Raw genomic sequence first — 11,759 nt, forward strand, 5'->3', positions numbered from 1 at the left:
TCTTCAGTCTCTGGGGTTACCCCGATACCTATTAGACAGGACTGTCAACTTCCAGGGGGGATTATATGGATCAGTGGGCAGAGCACAAAATCAAGTTCCAACTGCTTTCTGAATGGCTGAAATGCTGCCCACATCTGCAAATTTACCCCCGGGGCGTAGTGTTCCCATTGGCACCTGGTGGTCAAAGGTGCTACCGGCCAATGGAAATACTGAATGCTGTGTACCTTAGCAATGGCTCTCATCGGATCCCAGTGTAAAGGTTACAGCAATAGTTGCAGAAAACGCTTCAGTAAAGTTTAAATAACATTCACTGAGCTGGTAGTGAATAGAAACCGGCACATTCACCAGTAACTGAAGCCTTTTTCATTTGACTCCAGACCTGTTGTGCCATAAATGGCCCCTCCATGGACTCTTATTATTATCTGACTGTTTTACAGAAGGAAAACAGACAACAAAAATGAAATATAAACAAATAGAAATGTATTAGTACAAAAAACAAATGCAAATATAACTGAATGCCCAAAAACTAAACAAAGATAACAAATGTCAGATGTTTTCAGGCAAATTTTTCTTTATTTCAGGGATCTCAATGAATAACATTTTGATGATGCAGACAGACTGGAAGGAGGTCCCACAAGACAAGGAATTATTATTATTAATATTATTATTATTAATAATAAAAATAAAAATAAACAGGATTTATATAGCGCCAACATTTTACATAGCGCTGTACATTAAATAGAGGTTGCACAGTGACACAAGAGGAGGAGAAGACCCTGCCCAAAAGAGCTTACAATCTAGGAGATGAAGAATGGAAAGTTTCTATAAGGTCTGGGAGTTTTATATAGATTTTTTTTACCTGTGCCACTTCATTTGACTAAATCATCTAAATCATATCATTTATTGCCCCTTCTCATGGTAAGTTATCTTAGAATATTTCCCCGCCTTATTGTTATATTGCCTTGTTATAATGGAATGGATTTTGTGTTGCTGTACTTATCTGTGAAACTCGCACATACATCAGGATTTGTATGATTGTGTCACCTCTGAGTCCAGGAAATAGACGGTGACCCCTGATGATGCCCAAACAAAGATGGTTCTGCGCTGTGTAGTGAAAGGCAGATAGGATAATACCTAACTTAAAGCATTACTCTGACACAACACAACAGGTTCTCTTTGTCTTCCTCCCGCACGTGGAAGGATCTCACATTTCCAGATGAGCCTTCAGCACGCGGCGGCTCCCTCGCCATGGACAAACTCATTGGAATCAATTTACAATACAGATCATTTGCTTTCTTTTACTGAAACAATTATATCAATTTGTCAGCGGCCTCCACCGTTCCGTTGGCGGAATCGCTCCAATTTGCCGTAACGTCACTGTAATAATTGCCAGAACACTTTCCACTTCTAATCGCCCCGATTATATTCTTTCTAGAATTTGCATGTCCCTTTGAGAACGTTGGGAATTAAAATGAAATATTCGCCGGTTTTCAATTTGCCTGTCACTTATCGGAATAATGCGACGATTAGTATCAGGGCCGCGCCGCGCACAACAAATGCCTCCCAAAATAAAAAAACCCACAGAATGAAACGCTCCAAACAAGACAATTACACAAATTCCTGATAATGGAGGCGGCAGCTGGCGGGAGATTATGTTGTGGCGTTATTTAGTGGTATCGGACGCCATTACTGGTGACGGGGCGGGCGTGAGCACCGAAGGGGGATGGGCTGCAGTTACCAATAGCAACCACCAGGAATAATTGTCACATCCATAGGACTAAATGTAATGGTGTGATTGTCCTGATTATATCTCTATTGATCACTGATTATTGATTGATAGCTGCGCCCTCTAGTGCACACAGCAGGTACAGCAGCTCCCACATTTCCAGACTTTTCTGGTTCTCTCTGATCTGTTGGCATTTTTCCTGCTGATTTTGTTCTGGAACAGATGAAGAGATTTGCTTTCTAGCAGGGTCTTCAGTTCCTGTACATAGAATTTATAATGTGAGAAATGAGTTTATTTATCTTTGTGTTTCGTTGAAATGCTGCAACTTGTTCATTCGCACGTCGGTGACACCCTGGACAGGTTTGTTGACAAAATAGAAGCTGCAGCAATTGTTGGGGGTCAGCCCCCGGGCAGAGGGTCACATGAGTTGTCAGAAATAGATGGAGGGGATGGTGGCGGCCACTAGAGGGGGACAATGAGTTTTGCAGCTAGCCAACAGCCTGGAGGAGATTCATCCATGCAGGAAATAGGATACAATTTATCTGTGTTACCCCACAGCATCCAATCACATTCAGTGACTCCCCACAAAGTTACAATGTTGCTGTCTGATCACTGGAAAAGGGGAGACTGAGGAAATGCTTCCTGCAGCAAACTGATGACATCATCCCAGCCTAGACAATGTCACTGATTGGAGCTCAAGGGCAGCTTTTTAAATAAAAGGTGGAGATTTTCTGTACAATGATCCAGTGCTGTATGGTGTAAAATATCTTGTAAAGTTACAGACAGGACTACTTGAGGGCCACAAAACTGCATTTTAAAGGGCCACTCTACTCCACATCAATTCCCTAGACCTGTAGTTTGAAAAGAAAAGTCTTTTTTTTTAGCATTTCCCTGCCACAAATAATGTTCCCCGCCCCAGTGATAGGGATGGGTCGCTGATGTGCATCTGTTCAGTGCAGGAAAGGCCTTTTATTTTCCCCATTTATTACCCCCCTGACTATGAAGGTGCCACCCAAAGGGTTTTTGATTAGAGTTCAGCTTTAACAATGTCCATGGATGGCCCACTTTATATAAGCTGCATTCACCCTTCTTTGCAGCACATGGCCCACATTCACACTGTTCAGTTATAGGCCAGAAATCTGCAATCCAATTTCCTGCTAAAAAGATTTAAATAGAAAACCTAAAATCTGGTAATTTTCCATCAATGGTTGCTTGGCAATGGCAGCAAAAATGTGAAAATGATTTCTCCATGGTTTCTATCTACTCCACAACATTGCGCATTGATTTACAGAGGAGTCGTCACATCGCCTGATGAATATTCATGGCTGGGAATTGGTGTGATGGGAACTGGCGTGCAGCTGCTGCGTTCAGAGGGGTCATCAGTTGGGATGGGGGGCATCGGCCCCTATTTGCTTAAAGGGAGAGAGCGTTATAATGGAAGGCCAGGGAGGACAGGAGGGCAGAATGAACGGCATTGTTCCGGGTGGATGATGGGGGATCCGAGGGCCAAACATCCCACCCGGGGTCAGGGCCATACCATCGACGTGTACGAAGCTTCCTGAGATTGGATTGTTGTTTTGCCGGCCACTGGGGAATAATAGGAAAAATAATTGCAGCTTAGAGAGAAGGAATTGCGGAAGACCTCAAAGTAATGGGGTTAACCGAGGAGTGCGGAGACGCGTGATGACCGACAAAAGCGCAATACGAACCCAACACTCGTCGCAACATCTGCGTATTCCCAAGATGGAAAACTGAGAGCAGGAAATACCCCAATCATATTTATCTACCTGAGTTGTATTTTCATAGCCACAGCACATACCACAGCGCTGTACAAAGTGCACTGAATCATTCACATCAGTCTCTATAATAGAAGAGCTGAAACTCTAATGTCCCCCCACAGTCACACATTATTATTATACATTTATATAGCTCTGACATATCACACATGTAACCCATCACTGGAAACACTGCCAAATCTTTTATAAATCTACTATTACTATTTCATTTCACAAACCAGGCCCCATGTTTAGTGTACTGTGAATGTTGCACGGGTTTTTACACCACAAGAGTTGCCCCCTGAGAATTCTTACTGTTTATTTTTCAGGAACATTTTGACATTTTTAAAAAGCAAAACAAGTACCAATGCTGCTTTCCTAACATTGCTGATTTTGGGAATAGTTAGCAGCTCTCTTACTGTATAACGTTGTCTGCATTCTGGAGAATTTCCTTTTATTTCCTGTTGTGCAGCCTGAATACAGAAATCTCATCTGCACCCCCCATCTAGAGCCAAAAAGTGCTGTAAGTAGGATTTCTATTGGGCCATTACTTACAGTTTACAAAACATACTTATAACAATATAACAATAATACAACACATAGATATCACAATTGTCAGTGTGAAGCCGATAAAAAAAGGTAAACAAGGCAAAAAGATGAAGAATGAGCTAAAAGGAAATGTTCAGAATTCAACATTCTTATTTATAGCTAAAGACATCACTGTAAAAATATAATTCTGGTGTAAATATAGACAACAATATAACAATATAATTACAATACACCTATAGATAACAATATAACATTATAAATACAATATAACATTAGATAACAATGTAACAATATAATTACAATATACCATAAAATAATAATAATACACCTATAGATAATACTGTAATTAATAAACAAATCTTTCTAATGTCTCTGTAGGAGATAGAAATCAGTTCATTATGTTGTCTCCGTTCTGTGTTGTTTTTGTGCATCTTTTTGTTTCTTTTCCCATATATGGAGGGGGGGGGGGGGGGTGAATGTTGCTGGTTTGCATTCACTCTCCTTTATAGGGACATTGTCTCTGATTGGAAAGTGACATTTCTCTGAAACAATGCTGAAATGTCACACATCTGCTCCATTCACTTATCTGCCTCCATTGCAGCAAAATTCCCGCTACATCTCCTGAACAGCTGCAGGAATTCTTGTGGAAGATTCACACTTTCTGCACTTTTACAATAGTTTTTTTTTTACATTTAAAACATTAAAACATTTTCTCACCCCTTCAGATGGAAGATATAATTTGCATGAGGGTCTGTATACAGAACAGGCTGCAACAGATGGGCTCCAGGCAATGAAATGTGGATTCTTGTGGATTCAAAATCACAAACAATTCTAAAGCTGTGTGTATATGATACAATCTGATTGTACACACACTGTGCAATCTGGACTACATCTACCAAATCTGTGTATAGGGAAGGCTTGCCTCATCAATCTGTTCAATTTGCATCCAATCAGGAAGGTCCTTGCCATACACAGTATATATGACATGGATTGGAGTAAATGTGAGCAATATGTAGTTGGCTGGACCCGGGTGCATTGGCTGTAGGTACCCTGCTCAGCCCTGTTGATCATTAATCGTTTTTCAATGCCTGATACATAGACAGTAATTATTCCTCCAATGGTAGCTCAATGCTGCTGTGTGGATTTGTGGGGCATTAGGCAGCTCTGCTACTGGTGGTCTGTGCATTGTATAGCCACAACATACTAGCATTGCTCTTGGATGTCACAGGGGCTGTTATTTCTATATTGTGTCAGAGCCACTTTGTGTCACCATTGTAAAAAGAAAATGATGGCGCCCCCCATAAAGATGTAAATTAAAGGATTTGCATACATACATTGGCTCTCTACACCTATGTAAACTTACCCCTTCCTTTCCTTAATAATTGGGTGCATTTGGCTGCTGTGACTCCCTATAGACCAGAGCAAATTATATTCTTCTTTGACTATAAAAGTTTTTAGATTTAGAAAATTCAGAATCCAGAACATTTGGTCCGGAACCCCACTGCCTTGCTTGTTCAGCATTAAAAGTGTTGAGGTAGATTGATGGTAGTAAATTGCCTCTGCCTGCCCCCATTCATTTCCTGTGTGGCAATGCGTGGCAGAGCTGTGGGCACTGCAACCTCACTGCCTGTGTGAACAAACCCTTACAGATTGTGCTGCAACACTACTAATTGCAAAGACATTTAGAAACCCAAAGCAAATGATCCAAGACAATCTAGATTTGAATATTGAAATCTATTGTAACCTTACACTATACCCATCAATGCCTGATATGTGCATACCCTGCCAATTCAACTACCAGACTACGACAGCTGTCATATTATCACAGCCTCATTGGCTGAACAATGGCAGAAGGTCAGCAGTGTGGGGCTCCTGTCATTGTGTTCAGCAGCGGAGATAAGTGCTGGATGGATCATCATGGGATCACACATTTGGACATCACTGAACCTTGCAAAAGTAAATATTAAATAAAGGGAAGTGGCATTGTTATTCCTAGGTATTATTTAACCCTTTCTATAGTATATAGATATAGTAATTCCCCAGGGTAAGGGGCAGATATCTGGGGGCCCCAATAAAGGAAGGTTTGAAATTCCAATAAGCTCTCCACTTGCATAGCCCCACAACATTAGAGAGCCACAGTTGGTGCCCCTTGCTGGATTGTCTGAACACAATGACAGGGAATCTTCCCAGCTGAGCTCCTATCATTGTTAAGGCAATCCAGCCGCTAGACGATGACAGTTGCCAAAGGCAGGTATAGTAACTTTGGATCAGAATTGGTGAAATTCGGAATTACAATTTAGGCTTGGAAAAGGAGAAAACCAGGTTAGAATAGACTGGATTTCCTTAGTCTCCTCTTTTTAGGACCCGTTCATACAGAAATCCATGGAATTCCAAAGAGTCACCAATTTTTCCTTTCAAGTGTGTGGATAGTTGCAAATTGAACAAATTCCAGGACCCAAGCACTACACGACAACCAATGCTAAGCAATGTGTCCCATTCCTGGTGTCTGAGCATGCTGCGGGAATATTATTCTCACTAAATAGAAAGAAATGTAAGTCCAATAGTGTTTAAAGCCAGTAGCCGAACGCATCCTTGGGTAGCTCATTGGCTAGCACTCTGTCCTTGCAGCATTAGGGCCCTGGGTATGAATCTTGGGCAAGATCTTATCTGCATTGAGTTTGTATGTTTTCTGTGGGTTTCATCCCACACTTCAAAAACATACTGCTTAGTTTATAGACTTTCCCCCAAAATTGACCTTATACTATGGTTGAGACTGTGGTATCAGATTGTGAGCTCCTCTGAGGAGTTAGTAACCGCACTATGGACTCTGTACAGAGCCATATAAAATGTTGGTGCTATATAAACACATAATAATCCTTGGTAGACAGAAGGGCTCCTTCTGAGGTCAGGCCTGGGACCCGAGGCTTTCAGTTTTATCTGAGATACCTCTCTGTTTCCTGCCTCAGTCTATGTATAATGAGTTCTGCGGGGCCCCCAGCTGTAAATACGCTGTGATAAGGACACCTGCAGGGTGACGGTTGTGGCAGATCTGTGGCTCAGAGAGGATTTGGATTCTGCTACCAAGAAAGATTTCTTTTCTAGAATCTGCAGCTTCAGTGACATTCCAGCCCTGCGTCTCCTATGTCAGCACATCTATCCTTAAAGCAAATATTTTCTGTTGCTGAATGAGTGGTGCGCGTGACTTCCATACAGATTAACGTGTGAGCTCCAGACAATGCTATCACTCCAAACACCGCCATCACTTCAGGCACCGCCATCATGTCAGGCACCACCATCACTCCAGACACCGCCATCACTTCGGACCCTACCATCATATCAGGCACCACCATCACTCCAGACACCGCCATCACTTCGGACACTGCCATTACCCCCGGCACCGCCATCGTTCCAGACACCGCCATCCCTACAGACACCACTATCATGCCAGACACCCCCCTTGCTCCAAACACCACCATCGCTCCAGACACTGCCATCACTTCGGACCCTACCATCATGTTAGGCACCACCATTACGTCATGCACCACCATCGCTCCAGACACCGCCATCACTTCAGGCACCGCCATCATGTTAGGCACCACCATCACTCCAGACACTGCCACCACTCCAGAGACCACCATCACTCCAGAGACCACCATCACTCCAAACACCGCATCACTTCAGACACTGCCATCACTTCGGACCCTACCATCATGTCAGGCACCACCATCACGTCATGCACCACCATCGCTCCAGACACCGCTATCACTTCAGGCATCACTATCATGTCAGGCACCGCCATCACTTTAGACATTACCATTACTCCAGACATCGCCATCTTTCTAGACACCGCCATCGCTACAGACACCACTATCATTCCAGACACCCCCATTGCTCCAACCACCACCATCACTCCAGGCACCGCCATCGCTCCATACACTGCCATCACTCCAGACACTGCCATCTTTCCAAATACTGCCATCACTTCAGACACCATCACATCAGGCACTGTCTTCGCTCCATACACCGCCATCGCTCCATGCACCGCCATCTGTGCATTCTCCTGTTACGGTCTTTGCTGTATCCATCAGGGTGGCGGAATTATCATACCTTGCGCTCAGCACCAATCTTATCACTGGCAGCTGCCGATCTTCTGCCGCTATCACTTCGTGTTTATATATAGCAGAGTCTCTGCGCTCCCAGCAACCGATAACAAAGAAGAAGCGACTGATAAACATTCAGCGGAGGTATAAAAAGGAACTCTAACTAAATCCTCTTTGCTGTTTGTATTTTTATTGGATGATAAAGTCTGATAAAAGATTCCAGGCACCCAGATAAGAGGACAGCAGAGCTCCGCACAGCTTCCATCGGAGCCTTTTGTAGGTGGCTGTCTTATACAGATCACATTGCGTCCTGTACTAAACTGAAAATGCATTTTGTACGCTTTGGATTCCCATCTGCAACAACAAATACAATAACACAAGCAGATTATTACTGATTCCATGGCACAGATTTCCCAGCGGGGTCACTTTCTACAGCTGAATACAAAGATTTAAAGGGAACCTGTACTAAGGGCAATATGAAGGCTGAGATTCCTTACTCTGACCCAATGGGAATACCGAATCAATATATCAGGGAATGTCCTGTTTTCTAACAGATTTGCATTAGATTTATTGTTTATATTGAATATAAATGGCCAGCATTAATCTCAGCACCTCTGCCTAAACTCTGTGTCTGTCTGACCCCATCTTCCACCCTGCCTCATCCAACAAACTCCTCTAAGTCAGTCACTCCAACACCTGAAGAGGTCCATAGGATGGCTCACAGGACGATATATTGAGAAATGGCTTTGGGGTGCTATTGGGGCTTTTTATCCTTGTGCATTATGTTGTAGAATTAGGTTTATAATTGAATTACTGGTCATCCAATCAGGTATGGGATCCGTGTATAACACCTACCTGTGTCTTGTAGGATATTGCTGGGCAATCATGGTGATCCAATAGGAAGCATGAGGACCGCTGCCTATAAAAGCTGCAACACCTGCAATGCAGCTCCCCAACCCTCTGCCTATAATTCTATCCTGGTGTTAAAGGTGAGAAAGGTCTTTCTGCTGAAAGCCAAACCCTTTATTAAGCAAATGTTTTCTAAATAGAAGATAGATATGTGCTTAATTGAATTTTTATGTATTTCTCCGAAATCTGTTCAAGAATCCAATGTAGTACGGTGTACAGGAGCTTTCTGTAATACAAACTAACCCCGGCGGGTCCATATCCTTGTGCAGGGTGCCTGGTCTCTGTCTTCACCTATAATAAAGACCAGTCACTGTTGTTCTCTCCTCTGGTGCAGAGTGACTGGTCTGGTCTCCGCCCCCTTCTGTAGTTTTCTGCAAGCAGCCAGTAGTGTGTGAGGTCTGCTTGGCCCTTCCCATGGGTCTATTTGCTGCACAGGAAATGTACAGAACAGGTGTAATGCCATCTCTATTTTTACAAACATATCTGGTGCTTACAAAGTGTAATTATATCCATATTTTGCCTGTAGTTCCACTTGGACCTAGAAGAAGGTGATTGGTTCTAGATCAGGGTTACTCCAGAGGTTGCTGGGGCAATGAGCAGTTTGCACCTCTCAGGTCAGTATAAGGGACCCCAATGATGTTTTTGGCTATGTGTAAGGGTGACATTCTTCCCACTGGCCAGCAATGTAAGAGGAATTCTTCCCACTGACCACACTAATATACTGTGATCTGTGGATATAATAATTATTGAAGGGGGATATGGAGCTAAGGCAGCTATTGTCCCTAATATATTTGTGAATCTACACAATAGATTTGAATCTGAGTGATAATAAACCTCACTTATTCTACCAATCACATTTTGTTGCTGATATTCTAATAGGATGTGATCTGGAAATTCTCCCCCTCCCTGTGCAAATCCCAGCATTGGCTGAGGTTTAATTCTCACTTTTTGGTAAATATCACGTCTAAGGCTACGTACACTCGTGCAATGGTTCTCATCTGATAATCGGCTGAGGGCTGAAATTGGATGAGAATCTTGCGTGTGTACATCGCTCGTTGTCCATCATCCCAACGACCGTCCTGGCGGATCCATGGACAATCATAATGCAAGTGAAGGGGAGAGAGCACAGTGGGGTGCTGCTCCATAGTCCTCTCTCCATAGAGCAGAATAGTGCTGTACGTACAGCGCTCGTTGTTGGAAAGGATCGTGAAAGATCCAACGACAATTATTACATGTCCAGCCTAAAAGATCCTCAGCTTAGGAGAATGGTTTACGGTGATTTATGGTGCTCAGTCTGACGTCCTAATTACCCGAATGTCAATACTCTACAAGCGTTTACATTTAGTGAAATGCACATCGATCCTTGTAAAGCAAAGTACAGTTTATGAGCGTTATCAGTCTGTAGCCCAGAGGAAATATCGTGTGACAGCTGTACAGTATCAAATAAAGGGGAACTCTGCTGATAGCATAGACATTGCAGAGAATCCTAAAGTCAATGCAGACAGCAAAATATTTTATACAATGAAGAATCTCTTTGTGTATTGAATTTATCACGTAGGATAAGTCTTCTACTGAGCAATCGTTCACAAATCTCCATGTGGCTGTCCAGGGGGCAACTTTGCATTCGGTTTTCCTTTCAGTAACAGATAAAGTAAAAGTGACTGAGATCTCTGGCACAGGAAAAGGCAATATGGCAGAGATTTGTTTTAATTGAAAACCTTTACAACACATAATAACATATTTACTATATATGTATAATAAAAATAAATATCAGGCTTTCTATCAAACTCAAATATAAATATTTCAGATTTAAGTCAGAAATTCAGCAAAACTCCCAACATTTACTAAGCAAAGCCAGGAAGTACAAACTTGTCACCCCAAACATCAATCCATATAACAAATCTAAGAAAAGACAGAGAAATCCGCTCACCCTGAGAAGGGAAGAACACCAAAGCAAGAGCTGATGTTCCTCAAGGTTCCCTCTGATATCCTCGCCCTCTGCAGACCCCACCGAATATCATTCACCACCTGGACAGGAAGACCTGAGACAGGGAACACCCGGAGCCCTTCCAACCCTTCTGAAAACTTCCACATTGAAGGGGCAGAAAGTGCTCCATGGTGTCTATTATCTCTCTACATTCCGGTCTCATTCTGGACTACAAGGCGACTACTCTGAAAGCAGGTTTATCAGAATTGCCCAAAGGAATCCCGCACAATGCTCCACTCTCTCACCTTCCAATGAAGGGGTCAATTGGGACCACGCAGTGGGCATCCCTGTCACAGCCCTGAACTCACTGCAAATGATTTACCAATCCAGCAAATGAAGTAATAAATAAAATCAAGTAGGAAGCTTTCTGCCCCCTCATAGTGGACTTTCAGCCAATCAATAAATTTAGATTGAAAGCCGTATCTGCCAATCAGCAACCAGAGATATTTCCTCCAACCAACAGCCCCGCATCTCTCCAATCGAGCAGTGCTGATTGCTGCCACTGACGACAAGTGTGTGACTGTGGGGGGACATTAGAGTGTCAGCTCCTCTGTACAGAGACTGATGGGACTGGCTCGGTGTTCTCTGTACAGCTCTGTGGTATATGTCAGAGCTATATAAATGTATAATATTAGTGTGTGACTGTGGGGGGACATTAGAGTGTCAGCTCCTCTGTACAGAGACTGATGGGACTGGCTCGGTGTTCTCTGTAC

The sequence above is a fragment of the Pyxicephalus adspersus genome, chromosome Z (assembly GCF_032062135.1).
Source record: "Pyxicephalus adspersus chromosome Z, UCB_Pads_2.0, whole genome shotgun sequence".
Classification (NCBI taxonomy): domain Eukaryota; kingdom Metazoa; phylum Chordata; class Amphibia; order Anura; family Pyxicephalidae; genus Pyxicephalus; species Pyxicephalus adspersus.